The 21,463-nt window shown below is 36.6% G+C and overlaps 1 long non-coding RNA gene across 1 annotated transcript; it reads left to right on the top strand.

The window, feature by feature from the left end:
- Positions 14,210-19,973, top strand: LOC110400935. The gene is made up of 3 exons (XR_002440161.1): positions 14,210-14,238; positions 19,279-19,365; positions 19,759-19,973. It is a non-coding gene; the product is annotated as an uncharacterized LOC110400935 (long non-coding RNA).

The raw sequence follows: 21,463 nt of genomic DNA on the forward strand, positions 1-21,463 counted from the left end.
AAGGGGGTAATGGGCACAGACAAGAACATAGGAAGCTCCATACAAACATGGGGAAAAACTTCTTCACTTTGAGGATGACAGAGCACTGGAACAGGTTGCCTGGAGAGGTTGTGAAGTCTCCTTCTCTGGAGATAGTCAGAACCTTCCTGGACGCTTCCTTGTGTAATCTACTGTAGGGAACCTGCTTTAGCAGGGGAGTTGGACTAGATGATCTCCAGAGGCCTGTTCCAACCCCTACAATCTGTGATTCTGTAATTCTGTGTTCCATATGGAAGAGAAAGAGCCTTACTCCATTTAAGAAAGTGAACAGGCTTCTCTTAGTTATGCAGGGAACAGAGAAATTAAACTTAAGATGGAGACCTAAGAGGTGTCGTAGGAGTTAACCATCTGCACCAAAAGAGGAAGACAGTGGTAATTATAAGACTTGGAGCCCTCCTTTTATCAGGAGGTAAAAGGAAAGGGCAGTGAATGAGGAAAACAAATCCTATTGATATGGGTCTGATATGGGAACCTCCAGGAGGTTCCTGGATTTAACTGACTATAGCTTCCTTCTTGCAGTGACAAAGGATCAATGGGGAGAGGAACTCTCACCAACATGGAAGGTCTTGTGGCATATCTGAAGTCCAAGGGTAGCCTTGGCTGAAGAGACTGTGAAGTGGGGGTTAAGATCCATAGGGCAGCCAGAGCAAGCTCGCTACCTGTGATGTCAGGAGAGCAGACTTTGGCCTCTTCAGGGATCTGCTTGGTAAAGTACTATTGGAAGGTTAACAGAAGAAATGCTAATTTGAACGTGTTTTACATGGAGATTTGGCATCATAGGAATTGCAAAAGTTGAATCTGTCTTCTAGAAACTGTGACAAACTCTTTGGTTTACAGTAACGTTGAGATTTTTCTCATGAAAATTTTGAAGCTACTTGCTGTTATATTAAATATCAATCATAGTTATAACTTCAATTGTTAAACACCTTTAGGAGTAGAATAACTTTAAAAAAGATTTTTTTTCTTTTTTTCTGTGGAAGAAATAAGATCCCTTGCAAAGGGACAACTACAAGTGCTCATTAAGTGGATTAGTGGTAGAACTTCTCAGAATTTACATAGTGTAAGACTGATAATTTAGTAGCAGAAAGTATTCTCCAAGAGATTGCTTCACCAAGAAAATAATCAATTGCAGCCATTCTAATATCACACAACAACAACAACAAAAAAAGAGGAAACATAAAAGAAGGAATATATTATAAACTGACTTAGTTGTAGGAGAATAATTTCCTTGATAGAAAAGCATATGCAACACAAGCTTCTCTCATTGCCTATTTGCTGAAGGACCAAAGTTATTAAGAACAATGTGCAGAATAGCCCAGAACTGCCTACCCCAAAGGGCAGAGCACTCTTTTCTGCATCATTCTCTGCTGACAGGGATGAACCTGATTGCATACTTGGATTTTGCTGTATTATCTTAGATAAAATAAAGAAGGAATAATTTTTGCCCTTGGAAAGACAAACATATTGTTTGAATAGAAAGCATGAACTTCGAGTAAGTCAGCATACAAAGTATAGCAAAAGTACACTTTACCATTGTTGAGAGTATGCATTAAGTTTGTTCCACAATCAGGAACAATACATCCAGAGTCGGAAGCAAGCAAAATATCAGTCTTCTAGAGAACCCGTTGTGCTTTTTCTCCAGCACGTTCATCAGCTTGGGGGATTTTACACGGCTGTCATTAAATGATATTGACATGTTAAGATGTGGTGTAATTTTCGCATTTACGTTGTGAATATTCAGTGAAGTAAATGCAGTCAGTTTCACACAATAGTATTATATGTCACCTCACATACAATTAACATTTCATTTTGTCCACTTCAAAAGAAAACACTTGCCTGGTGTAACCAAAATAAATGTAGCCAAGTAAATATCACAAAGACGTTTTCTTTGCTGAGAACACTCTCATACTTCTGTTATCAAGTCTCTTCTTAAAGATTTGCCAAAAATAAACTTTCCTATGATTATATCCTTTTTTGTTAGTTCTTAGTGTGAAAGCAAGAAGTCATTATCAATCTATCAGACCATAAAGAACTTTTCAATAGATCCTATCCTTTTCCGCTGGAAGCTCATTATGCTCATAAATCACTTGAGTAAATAATTGCCAAGGAATCTGATTCCAGGTTTCCATTCCTCCTTTGGACATTTGACTCCTGCTGTAGCAGCTACAAAGGAATTGACTGACTGATGGAGGAGAAAGAGGCTTCAGAACGAATGCATAGAACGTGGATGTAAATACCACCCTCACCAAGGAAATCATATGGGAAGAAGATTGTCTACTTTTTGCTAATATACATAGGTAGATTATCCTTAAATACAACAAATATACTTGGAATTTCATAGAAGTTCTTCATTGTGATTCTTTAATTTTACTTACATATCACTTTATTGTGGATATTTGAAGACTGTATTGCTTTTTTTTCTTTCTGTATTTTTCCTTTTTTTTTTTTTTTAAGGGGAATTCAGCAAAATCATGAAGGAATTCTAATATTAAACTAGTTTCTGATATTTCTTCTTGAACTTAGATCCACCTAACACCTACAGATTTGAGTTAGTAGAATCAAATGATTGTATTTGTGCATATGAAGTATAATATCAGCAACCTAAGCACTGTTTAAGTTGATCTGCATTTATCAAAATATATATTATTTTATGCTACTATACCATAACAAATGATGAGGAAAGAGATTCCTGATTTTATGCAACTCCTTTCTCTTCTAGCAGTGCACAGTACTGAGCAATGTACTTTTTTGTAAGTACTCCCATTCTATCGAACAAAATTTTCTTCCTGATTTTTATAGCTGAGAGAAATACAGGTATGGAAAAAAAATATTGACATCTCCCAGCGTCACTACCCATTGTATTTTTCCATGTCTGTACCAAACAATCTCCTTGTTCTTCCTGAAAGATGGAGTCTGTCAGTCTATATTATGTTGTAGGGCAACTAGACTACACGCCAGGTCTTTTACATCACTTCTTAAAACAAATCCTTATTAGCATTCTGATGCTGAGTGCTTGTCATGAGAAGTCATTACATGTAGCCAAGCAACTGCATGTAGGTATCTCTCAGTCTGTGTACTGAGTGCCTGGGTAGAACTATCCATATACCAAATTTATGCAACTAAACCATGAATCAATATTATTTTTCATGCATCATCAAGAAAGCTCTCATAGGCTAACACAGCCCATAGATTCAGACAAATTAAGGGATAAGTTCCCTGATGAACTGGAATCAAGGTGGATTTCTAGAATTCTGGCAAGACATTATTTTTCTCATGACTGAGGTAGATATTTTTCTCACTGAAAATGGGAGATACAGATATTGTGGAGGTGATAGATTGGCTAAATTGTTGTCACAAGTTTGTAGAGAGAGAAAAATTTATTAAACTGTTTTTCAGAAAGAAATCTTGTGCTTTAGCATAATTGCTGATAGTTAAGAAAATAACATTCCATGGTAGTTATGAACACTATTTAAAGTGGGATCAAATTTTCTGGAATTCTATTTACAATGAATTTGTCTGTTGGACTCACTTGTGAGGGAGGCCCCATTTGAGGGAGAAAGCACACCATAGAACAAAAGGGATCAATTTTTTTCATTCTACTGTTTGAATTTTATCCTTTATTCTTTCATCTGTTTTCATCTTATGGTAGCGATTATAAGTGCTAATGAGACATTTGATCTTGCTTCAGGCAGTCATTTTCTGGTTAACACATCAGGGGTATAAAACATCTATTTTGGTGTTATAAGAAAGTAATGGGCTGGAGTCACATATTCTCGTCCCATACCTACCCAGTCATGACAATTCTTTTCTGTTACCTGAAATACTTATTACACTATTTTCTTTTCTGTCTGCACCTCTTACATGAACTCCTTGTCACTAATTTATGTCAGGAAAAGATATAATTCTTACAGGTGTTTCCAATTTGGAAGCCAGTCAGAACTATTTGAAATATTTTTTTTCCTTTGGGGAGCTAATTCTAGTCAAGTTGAGAATTACAGATGTGTTGTTTAGTTCAAGAAACAAGTGGTGACTGATGAGCAGAAGTAGTGCTTGAACCTGGGACCCAAGAAGTAGAGTTTAATAAATTGGGGTATCAGTCTACAGAGAACAGTACCATTTGAAAACATGATTTCTTTCATGTTGACTTAATTTTTCAGAAACCGTAACCAAACCTGGCAGTTCTGAGCCATTCATTTCATCAGTCTTATTTATCAGCAGAAAGTCAGAGAATGCTTTTGGGCCTGTATTCCTCTAGCATTGACAATTATATATATAGACAGCACTGCTGATATTATGTAATGTACCCAGTGGAACTGGGAAAACAGTTTTGATTTAAAGGAAGCATCCTTGCATAGACTTAAAGCATTTCCAAAAGATTTGATTAATTAGCATGAATTTTGCTCTTGAGGAAATATCCCTTGTTAATCACTACTGCTTTTTCATTATAACATGATCACTTGTATATTGAACTCTTCTAATGTCTACTTTTCACAAATTAAATTTGGTGCCAATTAGCTATTTACAGGAGGTAGACTTGTGAGATCTCTTCTAGAAATGAACACAGGAGAACAGAGAGCCTGATTTTTCTATAATCCCGTTGTTTTAAAGAACACTTGTGCTCTGGGACTGATTGCAAATGCTGCTAAATATCTTTCTGCATATGTATAAAAAAAAAAAAGACCAAATACTTCTTGGCAATAACTTATTTGGAAGCATCTCCTCCAAACAATGTTTTTTACAAAAATATAATTTTAATCTTGTGACTGAACATTTTTGTTTAACAAGATAAGTGAAATACTTAAAATTACATCTCTGAAGAGATGAATTTCAGTGAAAAAATATTTTGAAAATATTCCAATCTTTTTGTCTTCAAATATCTCTAAAGCTTATGAATATTTCGTTAAATATTTATATTCCTGAAATATACTATTCCTGAAACTTAAATACAAAGCAAATCAAAACTTGCTAAGAAAATAACATGATAATATATAGAAATGTTTTTCTTCAGATTATCCAACAGAACCGTAAAAAACTGAGTACTAGAATCTACAGTCGTGGTATACTTTATTCCTATTATTCTTAATTATACATTTAGGTAGTCCAACACAAATCAGTAAAGACACCCATATATATAATTGTAACTCTGGTAAAAGATGTCTATACTGTAAACAGTTATTCATTTAGGTAACAATTAGGTTAATTGATTTTACTCACAGTATGACTCTAAACCACAGATATTGTGGAATTTTTTTCAGAATCGGGAATGCACATTAACAAAATATAAGTTTTTTTAAAGTGTTTGTTTCTTTTTAATATTTTAGACTTTATTAAAGCTACTTGGAACTGTGTTAGGGAAAAGAAGACTTTTTGAAATGGACAAATTTCTGACAAGTACTGTCATGTTATAATATTGGTTCTTGACATAGCACTTTTTTCCTCCTTCAAAATACGACTTCACATATCAGTAGTCCTCAAATTCACAGGCACATGTCAGCTTCACCAGCTGCTCATTAATTTATGTATTTTAAAGAAGGCAGAGAAACATGGAAAGCTTGTTTCTTATCAAGTGAGTCAAGTGTGCGTATGAACTTAATGAGGAAACATAATGGGTCAACAGGACAAAACTCCCGCACTCAATTCCTTTCTGTTTGATAAGCTCCATCACCAAAGTTTGATCCTAGGAATGTGCACATTTCTATCACAGTGTTCCTTATTTTAAAACAGTTGTGATTCATTGTATGGAGGTGGGGAGAACTGAGAAGTTTGAGTACATTAGCTATTTTAAAGGAGGAAAAAAATATCTTTCTTTTTTTCACTTTTCTGGTAGAAATTTAGCAGACAGAATATTTAAGCAGGATGTTTAATCTTATATCAGATTTGATCCTGCCACCAGTTACTTTCTACTTCTGCAGGCAGCTTACTCTGTCACTTAGTATTAGATGTATTACCCACAGAGCAGTAATTACATTTGACACATAATTATTATGGTTTTGATGACAAGAAGGCCTTTTCTTTTCCTGCTTTCATAACATATATTCCTGATAGTGCTGGCTTGCTGAATACAGTTAGTTTAAAAGCACTAGGATTTAAATTGAACCCTGGGACAAAGAACAAAATGAAAAGAAAAGAAAGGGTGAGCACATTTGAAAATTCCACAGATGATCTCACACAAGTAGAAAGGAAAGCACAGGAAAGAAAGCCTTTAAGTGTTGTTAATGCGAAAGGAGAAAGAGCTGCCTCACTGCAGCCATGCCAGATCCCCAACAGGAAAGGAGTGCTTTTAAAGTTAATAAACTGAAGGAGGTTTGGAAAAAACGGAGGCTCCTGGCAAGGCCACATAAACTACACAAATGAGTTTCTAATCTTGCCACATGGGCATTTTTCCAGCTCTGCACTCTGAGTCACCCCCAGCTGCAGGCCTGGATGAGCAGTTTAACAATCCTTCACTTTTTTTTTTTTTTTTTAATGATCAGAATTGTAGTATCATGTTTCTGGAGCCTGGGGGTTGTGTGGTATTCAAGCAAGGTGAGTGCTTGGAATTCCTCCAACCATATCTGCAGCTGCCTCCCTGCAATGGTTAGAAACCTAAAGCTGCAATGTTTGGGCTATTTCCTTCAAGATACCTTGTCTTCTCTTGATTTCTTATAGTGTACATGAGAAGTACAGTTGGGAGTGTGGTAAATACACCTCTATCTCTTTAAAAAGATGGTTACAAGGGATGCATGGAGCAATGCTAATGTTGGAAATCCTTCAGCTGAGCAGTTCTGAAGGAAACCTGAGGGGAAATGAATGACCTGGCTTCCTTCTCTGATCTGTGAGCTGAACATCAGTGTCAAGGAAGCTGAACTTGATGTACAGGGGAGCCATCCTTTTGATGTGTGCTCTTCAATCAGTGCTGAAACAATGATAATCAAGTTAACATACTATAAAGCAGCTCTAATTTTAGCCTGGTTTGTTATTGTAAGCATTGGTAGGGAAGGATAAAGTGGGAGGTAGAGGCTGCTATGAATGACTAATGCTGTATTTCAGACTCATAAGCCATTTTTAGTAATGCAGGATATAAAAATAAGCTTTCAGTAAAATTTTTCCTATTTGACTTCTGTTTCCTTTCTTCTGTTCCCTCTCCTAAAGATGGATTTAACTAATTATTCTTTTAGCTGGATGTTGATAGACAGGTATTTATTATTAGTACTGTAAGCCCCTAATTTTTTTTCCACAGTGAGTCCACAAACATATACATTATACTACGATTCTCTGGGGCTGTCAGAGTTACAGACCAGCACGAGGCATAGCAGTATGATAAAGTTTTCAGGCCCTGTTTAGTTAAGACTGAAAATCTGGGACCCAGCCAATCTATACCACTCAGGGCTCTTTTCATAGTCCAAAATGATTTGGCTTAAACATTTCCAACTGTGATGAGGTCCCATTTCAGTGATTATACAGTCATTCACTTTTCCACATCAACATCAAAGTCATTAACAACAGAGTATTATTGCACTGGCTGGAATTCAGTTAGGGACTAGAGGGAAGTTGCTCTTTATTAAGATAAATCATTGCCTTGGTAATGTCACCCATGAAATAATCAATTTACTGTGTTGGTTAATTTCCTCCCTCTTTGATCTGTGAATTAAACTCAACAGATCATTGTTTCATACAACTGCTGTGCAAAGGATGCCTTAAAAGAAACGTGCCACAATTTCTGATGGTAAAAGTCTAATAAGTATGTAAAACAAGATGACTGGAAGTGACCTGGGAACTTAGTTTTTTTTTCCCATTCTTCATTTCAGCAGTTTCCATTGAAAGCTTCAGGGGAAAATGAACCATCAGCACCTATTTGGGTGAACCTCCCTTAAAATTCCTGAAGAATTAAGGACAGGAAAGAGAAAAGCTAGCAGAATTAACTCTGAAGCTTTCAGACGAGTTAGGTTTGTTCCAGAGCCAATGAAAATGTTTTCATCTGGGTGTATGGAAATGTATTGATAACTTTTATGAGATGTACGTACTTGGATGCATAGTCTGAGGAATTTTCTAGAAAAATTCTACTCTCACACCAAGCCAAATATTCTGATCAAAATAAATCTAAATAATACAATGCATTGGTATTGTTTCCTATTCCAGTCTTCTTTTGCACTGTACTATGTATTCTGAAACTGAAATATACATAAACAAGTGAACAAGTTAGGGAGAATATTGCATCCTTACCTACTCCTACACACTTGTGCTAAGAAGGGTACTGCAAATGACAAGTAACTATTTCAGTTAGACTTTAAGTTAAACTCTATTGAGTATTATAGTTCTAATTGTGGAACCAAGATACACAGCTTGCAAGTTTTTATGTCTCTAAGGTTCTAGAACATAAATTAGTGAGTACAAATGCTAATATTTTTTTGGGAGAAAAGGTCTATTAAAATATTGCTATAATAATTGAGCTAGAATTCCTGATGGAACTAAAAATAAATCAATACCTATTTTTAATCTTCTTTTTGTACCTGTAAAACATTTTCACTCATCCTTAGTTCATAGATATAGTTTGTAGTAATGGACTACTAGACTACTGAGTTATGCAGGTTGCTCCAAAAGTAATGCCTCCTATTTATTTCCATAAAACAGATACAAAGAACCCAATAACACCATTTGATAGAGCAAATTCTCAGCTACAAAACATTAATTTTTGACATAATCGCCACCACTAGCTATACATTTTTTTTTGCCAACAATGAACAAGAGCCTGCATGCTGTGCTCATAAAAACCTGTACCACTGGAGGTGACCCTCTGCTTCACAACTGCTACAAAGGTGTCATTTTTTTAATTAAAACATTGCCCATGCAGTCCAACTTTCACTGTGCTAACATCCACTGTTTGGTCTCCAAAAACATGCAACAAGTGTCAATGAATGTCCATGGGTGCCATTTTTTTCTGCATGGAGGAATTCAGTTCCACACCTTTGCTTCGTACGCGCTTCCATGTCTGACACCATTTTGTCAGAATGCCCCTCTTCTGCCGTCTGTCACACAGCAACAAAATATAATGAAATATTGGTGGGAACGTTCAGTCTCTACTGCCATACCACCAACATCTGCCTCTGACATCATGGGCCAATGTAATAAAATAATTCTTATAGTTTAATATAAAAATATTCTTATAGTTTAAGAATAGCACTACAAATTCACTTCAAAAATAATGAAAGTTGATCTACAGCAATTACTTACAGTGTTTCTCCTTGGATTTAACCTTTTAAAATTCTCTCTCCATCCTCTACAAAACTTGGATGTGATTTCATGAAGGAAAACCAATTTGGATTAACAAGTTACTCTAGTGTATTTGAAAGTTTTCTTCATGAAACAAAATGTTCCATATCTGAGACTGTAGGAGAATGAGCACTAATGAAAGTTTGTGGTAGGAACTATGCAACTCATTGTAAATCAGCCAAGGAAGCTTAATATTGAACAACTGATTGTCACTACAATAAACCTGATTAATGCTCATGATAATTTAACACTACATTGCTAATAAATCTTCTCTCTTGGCAATCAACCTATTATTTTGTAGTTAATTCCATTTATTAACTTTTTGTCAACTGCTTAATATTCATGATCTTTTGACCAATTAGTTCACATTTCTAAGTGAAATATTCTAGGGGCAGAAAGTAGAACTCTGTTGTTCTTCATGCATGATTACTTATTTTGTTGACATGAGAGCATAGCAACTGCAAGTTTCTTCAAGCTGTTATAGGATATTTATTCCTTAGGATTTCCATGAGGTCATACACTCAGAGTTCTTAGAAGACAGAAACTCCTGGTGGAGTTTTGAACACACATTTAGCTTTTGTAATTCTGCTTCAGGCAGTAGCAAGCAAGGTAAACAATCACTGATTAACTTTTATTAACTCTGATTTGCAAGGCTGATAAGGTCAGGAATGCAACTGATAGATTTCTGAAACTTAGCCAAAATAAGGATCCTATAAAAATTACAGAAATAGGAGATTTATGCAAACTCATTTTAAAATTTGAATAATACTCTTTATTTACAAAGTATTCTTCTTCTGCTCTAGATATTTGACACGAAGTGTTCATCAGTAAATTTGTGATTATTAAAAAAAAACAACAAAAAACTCAAACACTTGATTCTGTGCCACCTTATATTAAAGTAAAAAATATATTTTTTTTCCACAAAGATAGCTGAAGAATCAAAATTGAAATTGAAAATGATGTAAAATTAATGTAATGGATTCTTTAATATAAACCCTGGCTTTGCTAGAAGCCCAGAGGAAGATGCTGCACAGTGAGACTCATGATCTGTTCTTGGACTATCCACTTGCTACATTAGGAAATTGGAGCCAGGCTGTACGGGCAAACTCTGCTTTCCTTGCTGACCAGCTCTATTCAGCACAATGGTAGAGAGAAAGTAAGGGACCAAATTACACCTTTCTCAAGGCTACCCACCTGAACTAGGCAAAACACAGCCCTGCAAAAACATCCTCCATAGTCATAGTTACACCTCATACATCCATAATCTCTCCTAATGGATGTGTTTCATACAAATCAGTTCCTGCCTTTGTAAGCTCCTGATTTTGATGTTTCTGGAATCTCAAGTTCTCTCTTTTATTTTAAGGCTTTGTTTTGGGTGTAATTATTGCAGGATTTAGTGAATAACAAGAGCTTTAGATAAAATGAATTTCCACAATGAACATACAGTTATAATTACGTATTTGAGGGAAATACTGTAATTAGTGGGTTTTACGTCTCTGTGTTATTTTTCATTCTTATGTCAAAATGCACCTGTCTAAGTGTTTGGTCCTGCAAGCTTTCTGTGTACAATCTCCAGACTTCAGCAGCAGTTCTTTAATTTTGAAGGACTTATAGAGATAGTCTCAGAATCACTAAGTACATTTACATATTTGAAACCACATACATTAGTTGGATCAATGTCAGTGAAAATGCCTAACATTCTTCAACACAGAATCTTGAAATCTGTTAGCCTCCCTCTCATTTTTCTGTTATCTCCCTTCTTACTGACTGCCAGACAGGAATATGTTTTCCAAAGATGTGAATACCAAATCTATTACTTTTTTCCATATCAGTTCTTATACCTTCCCTTGAGTGCTTATGCAGTGGATGAGCAGTGAAAGTAACGCTGTATAGTTTGCAATCGCATATAAAAGATTGAATCTGTCAGCAATTGAGGTTCTACTGTAAACTGACTTTTCATTAAAATTTTGCTTTTTCTTATCCATTCATCTGCTATGCTGCCAATATACAGGAAGCAAACAGGCACTGGAAGTTCATCAATATCAAGTAAGCGTCCAAATGAAACTATTATCCAAATTTCAAATGTGAGTTCTTTCCATCATCCATGCTGGAAGCTCAGTGGCAGTGAAACTACAGAAAGACATTTTCTCTTATTCATACAAAATGATATTGCTTCTGCTAAGAAGATTACTGTATATAATGAAGAAAATATTTGGCATGGTGATTTCTGCTTCAGTAGAACAGAAAATGCCTCTCCCTGACAATATGGGCTGTTAGAGACCACTGGCAACACAGATTTTTGGAAAAACAACCAATAAATGTACATTTTCAGCCTTCATCTTATAAATATTTTCTGCCATCTTTTCATTTCCTGTTTAAATTTGCTTCTGCTGAAAAAAAGAATGTCAGGGAAAAATTGTGAGTGATCTCAACAGCTTGCCAGAAGAGAAACATATTCCTGAGGTGACCTACCTGCCTCATAGTAAAGCCTTTTTTTTTTTTTTTTCTCAGCAAGTTGTTATGCATAAACATTTGTTCAGTCACATATCAAGCATTTTCCAGTGAATGATTGTGTGAATATTTGTTACTGAAATAAAATATAGCTGTGATCATGTTTCTTAAAACCAGTTCCCGTTCTCCATTTTTTCTATGCAGACACATTCATTTGTGCTGTTACTGATATGAACATCTGTAATGTTCATGATGCTGCATGAGCACTTAAGTATGGAAAACTTTAAAAAGAAATAGATCCATTGCTCTTCACTGCATTGAACCTAGCATTGAAACCAGTGTTTTCTTGGACTTGAAATCTGATTTATCACAGGGATTTTTTGGAAGAGATATGAAGATACTGGCTCCCACTCTGCACATGAATAGTCTTCTCAGAACCAAAAGAACAGATTCAAGTTGTTTATTTCTCCTTGCCATGTTCCCTTAAGTTTGTGAATATTATTGCTGGGCACTATGGTTTAAGGGGAAAAGTGGAATACTTGAAAAAAGAGAGACTAGGCTAATTTAAGTATTTTCATTGTTAAGGTGACGTAAGAAATGTGAGATTCAGCCTTATATTCTGTCTTTAATTGATTCAGAATGGGAACTGAATTCAAGACATATACCTTTTATATATGTTCTAGCCAGTGCTCTGAGGTGGCTGTTCTGTCACTGGGAATCCAGAAAATATTTCTGTGGCTTAAGCTAGTTGAAAGACTGAGCAAGTAACTGAGTTGTTATATTGCCAGATGATTATGCTGTTCATTTGAGTTCCAGTCTTACTGAGTTTTTTGTGCTAGTGAATATTAAACATACATTGTGTACCTCTGGAAATAAGAGTGTCACTTTCAAACATATGCTACTGCATTATGGTATCCTCAAAAGTGAGTGTTTAAGGAGAGGGGAGCTGGCTCTTGATTTTCCATACTATTATGAAATGGTATGAAAGCCTTCAAAATTTTTGGTATTTGTTTTAAAACAATTTGAGATTTGACTGAGCCAACAAAAATTCCACTAGGGGCTCGGTGCAGCAGAGATCCTTGACATCACCCACATTATCTTTTGGAAGAATAGATACAGTCTATTACATGATTATTATTTTTTTAAATTTAGACAGCAGCGTTTATGAAGCTGCAATATACAGAGATGTTATTGCATGCAGTGAAAACGTATAGGTATGAAGTTATTTGGGAATAATATATCATATATAGTAATGACTACTGAAGGGTCTAATCAATTTTAATAGACATCTTTTAATTCTGCTGTCTTTTTGTGTTGATACATGCTACAACTTCTGGCAGTATTATTCAATACTGTCACTAAAAGCAGATCAATTACAGCATATCCTTTTAACAAGTTTGAAACAAAATATGCTAAGGATATTAAAAATGTGCCAAGTATGTTACGCCCACTGCCAGTTTCAGTACTAGTAAATTATCCTTTTTTGCAAGTCATTGCCTGTTGCAGTTGACAGATTATGTGAATAAACCTCCAGCTTTCATTCATTACCTTCTATTTATGAGAAAGTATTTGAAAAAAATTTGTATTTATAAATGTTCATAAGTGATTAGACACAGTAATGAAAGCAACTAAAAAAATCTAGCATCTTTTACCACCTACAAATTTTACTTTCTTTACTGTAGGATAAAATAAATCTGATATTTCAACCTTTAGCTGCAATATGGGTTTTACTCTTCAACACAGTTCACTTATTGCAAGAAATGTATTTGATATAGTGCTAATTAGGAAATATATTCTGAAATGTTTCAATTGTGATTTAAACAGAGACCACAGGGATGAGGTAAAAAATAAAAGTGAGGCAAAGCAGCTTAGAAGAGACAAGTACCTTTTAAGACACACTGCTTTATAAAGTGAAGGGTATTTAGTCTTCAAAGGCACAAGGTTAACGTTTTTCACCCATTGGTCAAATACAATATTACAAGCTGTTTTCAAGGGTCTTCAAAAGTTCAGTATATTTAGAAAGTGTATATTGTGATAAAAATTGTGTTAGCTTGCTATCTTACACATGTTAGTGGGTAAGAAAGACAGTTTTTGAGGAAACTGAAGAGAATTAATAGATTAACAACAGAGCTGGAGAATCTTGCCTTTTCTTAAATTAAAGTAGAAACCCCAATAGTAGCTGATAAGCCTTAAGCAGTCCTTGTCTTCCTTGCAGCATTCACTTGAATGTTCCATTTTCCTTCTCCTTTCCAACATATCCGCACAATATTCCCTCCGTCAGTGAAAAGCTATCAATTAGGTAGTTGTAGCAGAAATGCTAAGTCACGGCTTGAACCAGTGATGGAGCACCTGGTAGGAAGGCAAGGTCAGGTGCAATGCACCTGAGTGACCAGAAGGGGTGGAGCCAGGATCCACCCCTTCCCAGACCTCATTTAAGGGTTGGCAGTGGAGGTGAGAGTATCTTGCTGGAGTTTCCTGGGTACCAGAGGCCTTTCTAAGGTGAGGAGTTTTTTTTCCCCTTGTTTTTGCATACCCAGCTGCTGTGTTTAGGCTTGCTCTTATTTGCTGCAGCCTAGGTTTGTGCCACCCTGCTGTTATTGGTGTACTTTCCATCACATTATAGTGTTATTGTAGTACATACATAAAGTTTCCATGTATTCTAGCCAATAGCATGCTTTGTAATTTACTTTTTCCATTACTGAAAAGACTGGTGGATCTGATAAGTTATTTATATGTTTAAGTTTGTTGTTTAGAGTTAAAGGGCAGTTAATGGACAGAAAATTGGCAAAAATGTTAGAAACAGTGTTGTTAGCTCACAGTCTTAGTGATGGGAATGAAAACTTGGTATGTTCCAGGACACTGAATCCCAGTCTTCCAAAGGGGTAGGATTGGTCTAAAGTGACTAAGCTTCCTTCTGAGATATGGCATACAGTTGGTCTGGGTTGCTGAGTTGAATGCTGTCCTGTATAATCTAAAAACTTCCAGCTGGAGAGGCTGTTTATAGGCAGAAAACCTGAAGTGGCTGCCAATGTTCACTAACACAAGCGTGTGTAATTCCATTGCAATGGATTTGCTAATTTTAAATAGACTTAATCTGCAGATAAAATTTTCTCTGTGAAGTTTATTGAGATTTGTCAGAGTTCTGCTTTTTTTCTGGAGCCAGCTTTAGGACATACATGACTAGCAGGGAGTTTCCCCTTCTGTATGGGGATTTCTTTCCCCAAGTAAAAAGGGGTGAGATGATGATTCTGCTTTAGTAAGTAATGAAGTTACTTATCTACCGTGTTTGTGAATAAAGGATGAGCTATGACATTCTCCAGAAATAAAAGCAACCATCCTCTCATTCCAGCTCCTTTTTTTTCCTCTGAAAGGAATTTAAGGACTCTGGCCATCTGTATGTCTGGCAACTCAGTCAGAGCTGTGGCTACTGTGTGTGTACAGATTAACTGTGTAGCACATGCACAGTAAGTCCAATGTGTCCAGTACACATCAGACCTGCTGCACATGTGCTGCACAGATGGTCTGTGCATACACAGTAAATCAGATATGTTAAGTCTACTGCGCATATGCAAACCATCTGTGCAATGAACATACATATATTTCTGCCTGGGAAATCCCTCGTCAGTGCATGAAAGGTTGTGGCAGAGAGGAACTCCAGTGGTAGAGAGATCATGAGACACTCTGACAGTGGCATAAATTAAAGTTGCTCCTTGCCTTGATTTGCTCTTGCCTGAACCAAAGCTGCAACAAATCAGTTCCTCAGAATCAAAAAGTGTAACTGGCTGCTCAGCAGTTTCACTCTGCATAGCAATAGATGGCAGTGGACAATCTGTATCAAAATCACTATTTTTACAGACAGTGGTTAGCGGTTCCCTTTTGTCTCCCTTAACTATCTACAACTGCGGGTAGTTCATCAGGTAACTCAGTGACAAAGATCTGGTACTTTTCTTTGCAGAAAAAATAGTGGTGCCTATTCTGCAGGCCTTAGGGATATGTTTAGCCAATTATCTTTCTTTTGTATCCTATGAATCCATTTTCTGCTGTTCTACATTTCAGCAGTATTACCTAGACTGCTTGAGCCTGATAGGTATGTTTACTGGTTAGTGAGCAGGTCATTCCAAAAGTAATGCTTCCTATCTATTTTGTGGGAATTACAACACATACAAAGGGCATAATGTCACCATTTGATAGAGCAAATTCTCAGCTACAAAATGCTGATTTTCAGCGTAGTCACCATCACTGACTGTGCATTTTCACCAGTGATGAACAAGAGCCTCCACCAGCTGTGTTTATTGAAATCTGTACCTCAAATCCCAGTCATGGGAGTGTTTAGTATGTTCTTTAAGCTATGTCTGGTTTTGGTCTGTATCTAACAAATTCAATGGGTCTGCTCATGATGAACCCCTTGTTTATGCCATGGGGTAACACTGTTTGTCTGTTTACACTAATGATATGCATTTCTTTCACAGTAGAGGTTCTTATTTAAATGTTGTGCAATTTTGTTCCATGTTACTTTTTACTAATTTCCTTCACAACAAAAGAAGTGATATGATTTTGCCAAATAGTGGCAAGTAGTTTTGCACCCAGTGTTTCTCATTGTGTTCTCATGGATGTACTTGCTCATGTAATTAAAAAATCATAACTATGTATCAAACAAAATACTGTGAAGTGAAACTAGTAATATTCAAAGTTTAGTCTAATTTTAATTGGCTGCAAATGGAAATTGTTGCAGTAACATGATTAAGAGCCTATTTCTTCTGTTCAAAAATACTGAAAAATCATAGGTCTTAACCAGAAAGATCTCCTTGGAGTGGATTCATTCCTACGACAAGAGAAGTGCACATACAGAGCCGTGAACACATCAGTACACATACCATAAGTTTTTCTGAAGAGGCAAGGGGAAGAGCTGTAGTGATTGGGGTGTGTGGAAAAACAAGGAGAGGTCTCTTGTCAGATAAAGAAAAAACAAATATAGGAGAGGAAAAAAGATACACTTCAAAATTTCAAGAACATGAAAACAGACTTCTGAGCAATGAATTCTCTCATGGATTTTATATGTATAAATCTGAGATACATACAGTACGCGCATAGTGATTCATATACATAGCAATTTACATTAAATTAGGAAAATTATGTGTTTTATGACTAATGATACAGTACAATCCTTTGCTCTGTGGAATTATGGATATATAATTTTGGTGATTTCTGTAAGTTTGTTACAGGCTTATATTTGTTCCTTTTCTGAATATGGAAGTAAATCTTCACTTTTACATCTCAAAGTATTTTTTTTAAAAAGCCTTTGATCCATCCCTTAACACTTCGTTGTAACTCAAGCTAGGGTATATTGGTGCATGCAATAGAAGTCACAGTAACACAAAACCTGATGCTAGCGAAGTCCTTGCTAATGGAACATTTACCTTGAAAAACCAACATGCTCAGCAGTTCAAGGATACCTCAGTTATGGCTGCCTCTGAGGATGCTAGCACTCAGAAATATTTTTTGTCATGGAGTAAGAGGCTCTTTGCTGGGCTCTTCTACTACTTTTAGCTCTTATCCCTGTTGTCTTACCTATCCTGTCCATGTTTATTTGCTTGGTTCTTTCTTCCCAGCTGTCATGGTTTTGTGATTTTCGGTTATTGGTATTCCACATCATAACATCATGTAGTGGACATACCTAGTTCTCAGAAGAGAAGGACAGCTACAGTCCCCACGGTACTTTGCTCCTTTGTTACCATTTTCCAGCCGGAGGGAAAAGATAGAAGCTCGCAGTATAAAAACTTGCAGATCACGAGACCTCGTCCCTTTTTTCCGCCGTCTCTCATCTTGGCAGCACCTCGCTCTCCAGCCGTCTTATCGTCGGTAGTAGAGTAAGGCCTACCTTGATTTTGGGACATTCTCTCTCTCTGTATTGGATTTATCAGCTTAAATTGTAATTATATTGTATTATAGTGTGTTGTTTTGCATTCCGATATTTTATTTAGTAAATTAGTTTGTTTCTCCTCAGATTGTTGCCGCTGTTCTTTGCTCTCAGGGCCACTCTCCCTACCCTTTTCCCCTTTCCCCTTTTCCCGGGACGTGGGCCCTTGGGTCCCCCGTCCCCTTTGTCACGGAATTGGGCCTAACGCCCGTAAACCGTTGACACCAGCTCTCTTGCCAAGTAAGTCCAAGCAAGTCTCAAGTTTCCAGTCTTAAATTCCCAATATGTAACTCCTCTAGCAGTCTGTGCCTTTACCTGTACTATCTCTCTTCTTATCCCTACCTCTCAATGCTTTATGTAATTTTTATTCCTTCCTTCTTGGCTCCTAGCTGGAAACTGCCAGTACTTATATGTAGTGAATGTATTCCTGCTTTTATTCTGGGAAGGTCTGTAGCTTTATTGGCAAAAACTTTCAGACAAAATCAAAATCAGCCTCAACTGGATACTATCAATAGGCCAGTTCTTATAATGATTTTAATACAGTAACTTAGTAAGTAAATAGAGTCAGTGCTTGAAGTGCTGAATTCCCATATGCTGTAAATAACAGAGTGAACCAAGAGGGAACATCTAAATGAATAAAATATGATTTTTTTTCCTGTAAAATAAATTAAAAATATACTACAATGTTAGGATGACTTTGAAAGAAGATGATGGAAACATCATAAAAGGGCAACAAACAATAAATGATGATATCCATCACTTTTAGTTTTTGTTCAGGCTGCCTCAGAAAGGAGCAAGGTGGATGGAACAGCAAAAGAGAAAGAAGGAAAAAAAGAAAGGGAAGCTTAAAGAAAGGGGGGTAGGAGCAGGGGTAGGAAAACTGTAGATTATTTGAGGCCAGCTCCTTGACCCCAGCCTACCGCCACTGCTGCAGTTGCTGGTCAGGGTGAAGTAAAGCTGACAATAGCTATTCATCATGCTGTTGAGTTGAATGTAAAATGAAAACCACAGCTACCTCACATGATGCAACTAGGTATAGGAAGGGATTAAATCAATGGAAGATGTTATCCCAAAGCAAAGTAGGAATTCTTATTAAATTCTTCTTTTCCTAGAAGAAACAAAGGGTTTGCCCCCCTTAAGCTACAAGCATGTGCAGGTAACACACCTTCATATCAATGTAGGTATGTTAAAATTCTGGAGGAGTTCTTTGACCCACCTCTCTGATTTCACTCTGTCATTACACTGGCTACTGTTTGTTCCCATGTATAATTTGCTTTCACAGCTGAACCAGACTAAGTACAGTGAAGAAAAATAAGCAGTTAGTATTTGCTTTCACAGAGACTTCAGAAGTTGCTAATGACTCTGATTTCTGTATCTGAATTAAGAAGTCACAAAATATCATCTTTAGAAATTCCATTGTTCTCTTCTGCAAAGACTTTTCATACAACAGAATTATATTGGGTGTGAGTTTATTGTCAGGGAACTTCTGCATTTCAGGATATGAAATATTCATATTTCATACACATATTTCAGATAAGTGGAGGTCAAGTGTCACAATATTGTAGTGTAACTGTCTCAAAATGGTCTATTAATCTTATTAACAAAACACATATTTCGACTAGGACTGCAATCCTGAGCCAAACTGGGAAGAAAGTTCTGTTCTTACAAAGAAGGAATGCTGTTTGTTTCAGCTGTGTGAACACATGCAGGTTTGAATAATCCCTTCATTCTCACAAAGAATGTGATTGGGGGAGGAAAAAAAAAAAACAACACCTTTACTTTCTGCTCCCAGTACCAAAATACATTAATTTAAACCTACTGGTTAATGTGAACTTACTATTTTATATGGATAATGGACTACATCAATCTAAAACTGCTGCTTCTGTTTAAACTACTGTTTAAACTGCATACGTCTTGTATCCAGATAAAATGACTGTAATATCTTCTCTTCCTATCCTTACTCCCCAAAATAACTGTCACAATTGAAGAATACAGCAGTACATCAGCTATTTTTCATAAATCACCAAGAGATCTCCAGTTTTTATAATTGCACAGTGAACAGTTATAAAGGTGTCTAAAATAGAGATCTCTTTCACTGTCAGGTGCCGTATCACTTCAGAATATCCCGTCTCCATTCATTCTCTCATCCATATAAAGGCGAAGGTCTCCTTCAAAGCTTTAAGAAGAATTTATACTTAATGGAATTTGTCTCTTTCAGAATTGGTGTGTGGAAATCAGTATAAGTAAAAATTGCCTGCGATTACTGATCTTTGTGAGATCTGCTGCTATTGTGTCACAAATTAATCACTAAAAAACTTTATTGTGTGGAACAAACAATTAATATATTGGTCTTTTGTGATGTACTATGGAAAAGAATTTTCATGTATATCCAGCTTGTACAAGTCATATTTTATTCGTATGTGGTGGCTGATTATTGTGTATATATAGTTGATTTTCTATTGATTTTTTTTCTCAATTTTCTTCTTTTTTCCTTTTAATTAGGAGCCTATTTTACTGCTCTGCCTTTGTAGAACACTTAATACAGCCCAGCATACAGTTGGCTTTCTGGGCTGCAAGGGCACACTTCTGGTTTATGTGCAGCTTGCAGTATGCCCTTGCAGCCCAGAAAGTTAACCATATCTGCATCAAAAGAAGCATGGCCAGCAGATCCTGCCACTCTTCTCTGCACTGGTGAGACCTCACCTGGAGTACTGCATCTAGATGTGTAGTCTTCAGTACAGGAGACACATGGACATATAGGATTGTGTACAGAGGACCACAAGAATTTTCAGAGTTGGAACATTTCCTCTGTGAGGACAGGCTGAGAGAGTTTGGGCTGCCTGGAGAGGAGAAGGCTCTGGGAGGCCTTGATAATGGCCTTTCAGTATCTAGAGGAGCACTATGAGAAAGGAGAAAGACAGGGTCTGTTTTGATAGGACAAAGGGAAATGGTTTCAAACTCATAAAATAGGAGATTTAGTTTGAATATAAGAAAAATTAGTTCTATAAGGGTTATAGAGCACTGGAGCAGGTTGCCCAGACTGGTGGTGGATCCTCCAGACAGGATGGGGCTCTGAGCTAGCTGTGGGTGTCCCTGTTCATTGTAGGGGAGTTGGACTAGAGGACATTCAAGGGTCCCTTCCAACTCAAATAGATCTTTGAATCTATGATTCTGCAAAAGCCATTATATTGTCTATAGGAACATAAATTTTCCGTGTGGAGAGAGAAATTTTGTGACTCAATAGATGTGTCCCGAAACACATTTACTAGCCAACAGTTCAAAACTATCCTTTTTGAAAATTGATATATGGATATTCACTTCCTTTGTATGTGTGAAATGTGTGGGTTAAACAAATACAGCTGGCATGTACTTGGGCATTGCTCAGCATTCATCTAGTAATTGTGAGCAAGATCCTTGCCATTGCTTTAGTCCATGACAACTATAGTTTCCCATTTAATATTGGACCAGTGATAGCGTTAGACCAGGAAACAGACTGTGCTAGATGTTCTGGAGGATGACAAATTATTGAGATGAAAGAAGGGGGAAGAATGAGTTTGGTTGTGTAACCAAGGCTATGCTTGGTTTAATAAGGTATTATTAAACCAAGCCATATGCCGCTTGATTTGCTATGACAGCATGGATTTGAGCCTGTCACATCTAGATTTTACAGAAGTTGACTGCTATCTTTTGCAAGTTTCCAGTATTTGCAGCTCTGGCCTGGGTTTACCAGGAAGGCTGCCGCAAGCTTAGGAGAAAAGATTTCAGTGTCCTGGACTATTCTGTCTGTACTGAAAGCACATATATATG

Source organism: Numida meleagris, chromosome 6 (assembly GCF_002078875.1).
Source record: "Numida meleagris isolate 19003 breed g44 Domestic line chromosome 6, NumMel1.0, whole genome shotgun sequence".
Lineage (NCBI taxonomy): Eukaryota > Metazoa > Chordata > Aves > Galliformes > Numididae > Numida > Numida meleagris.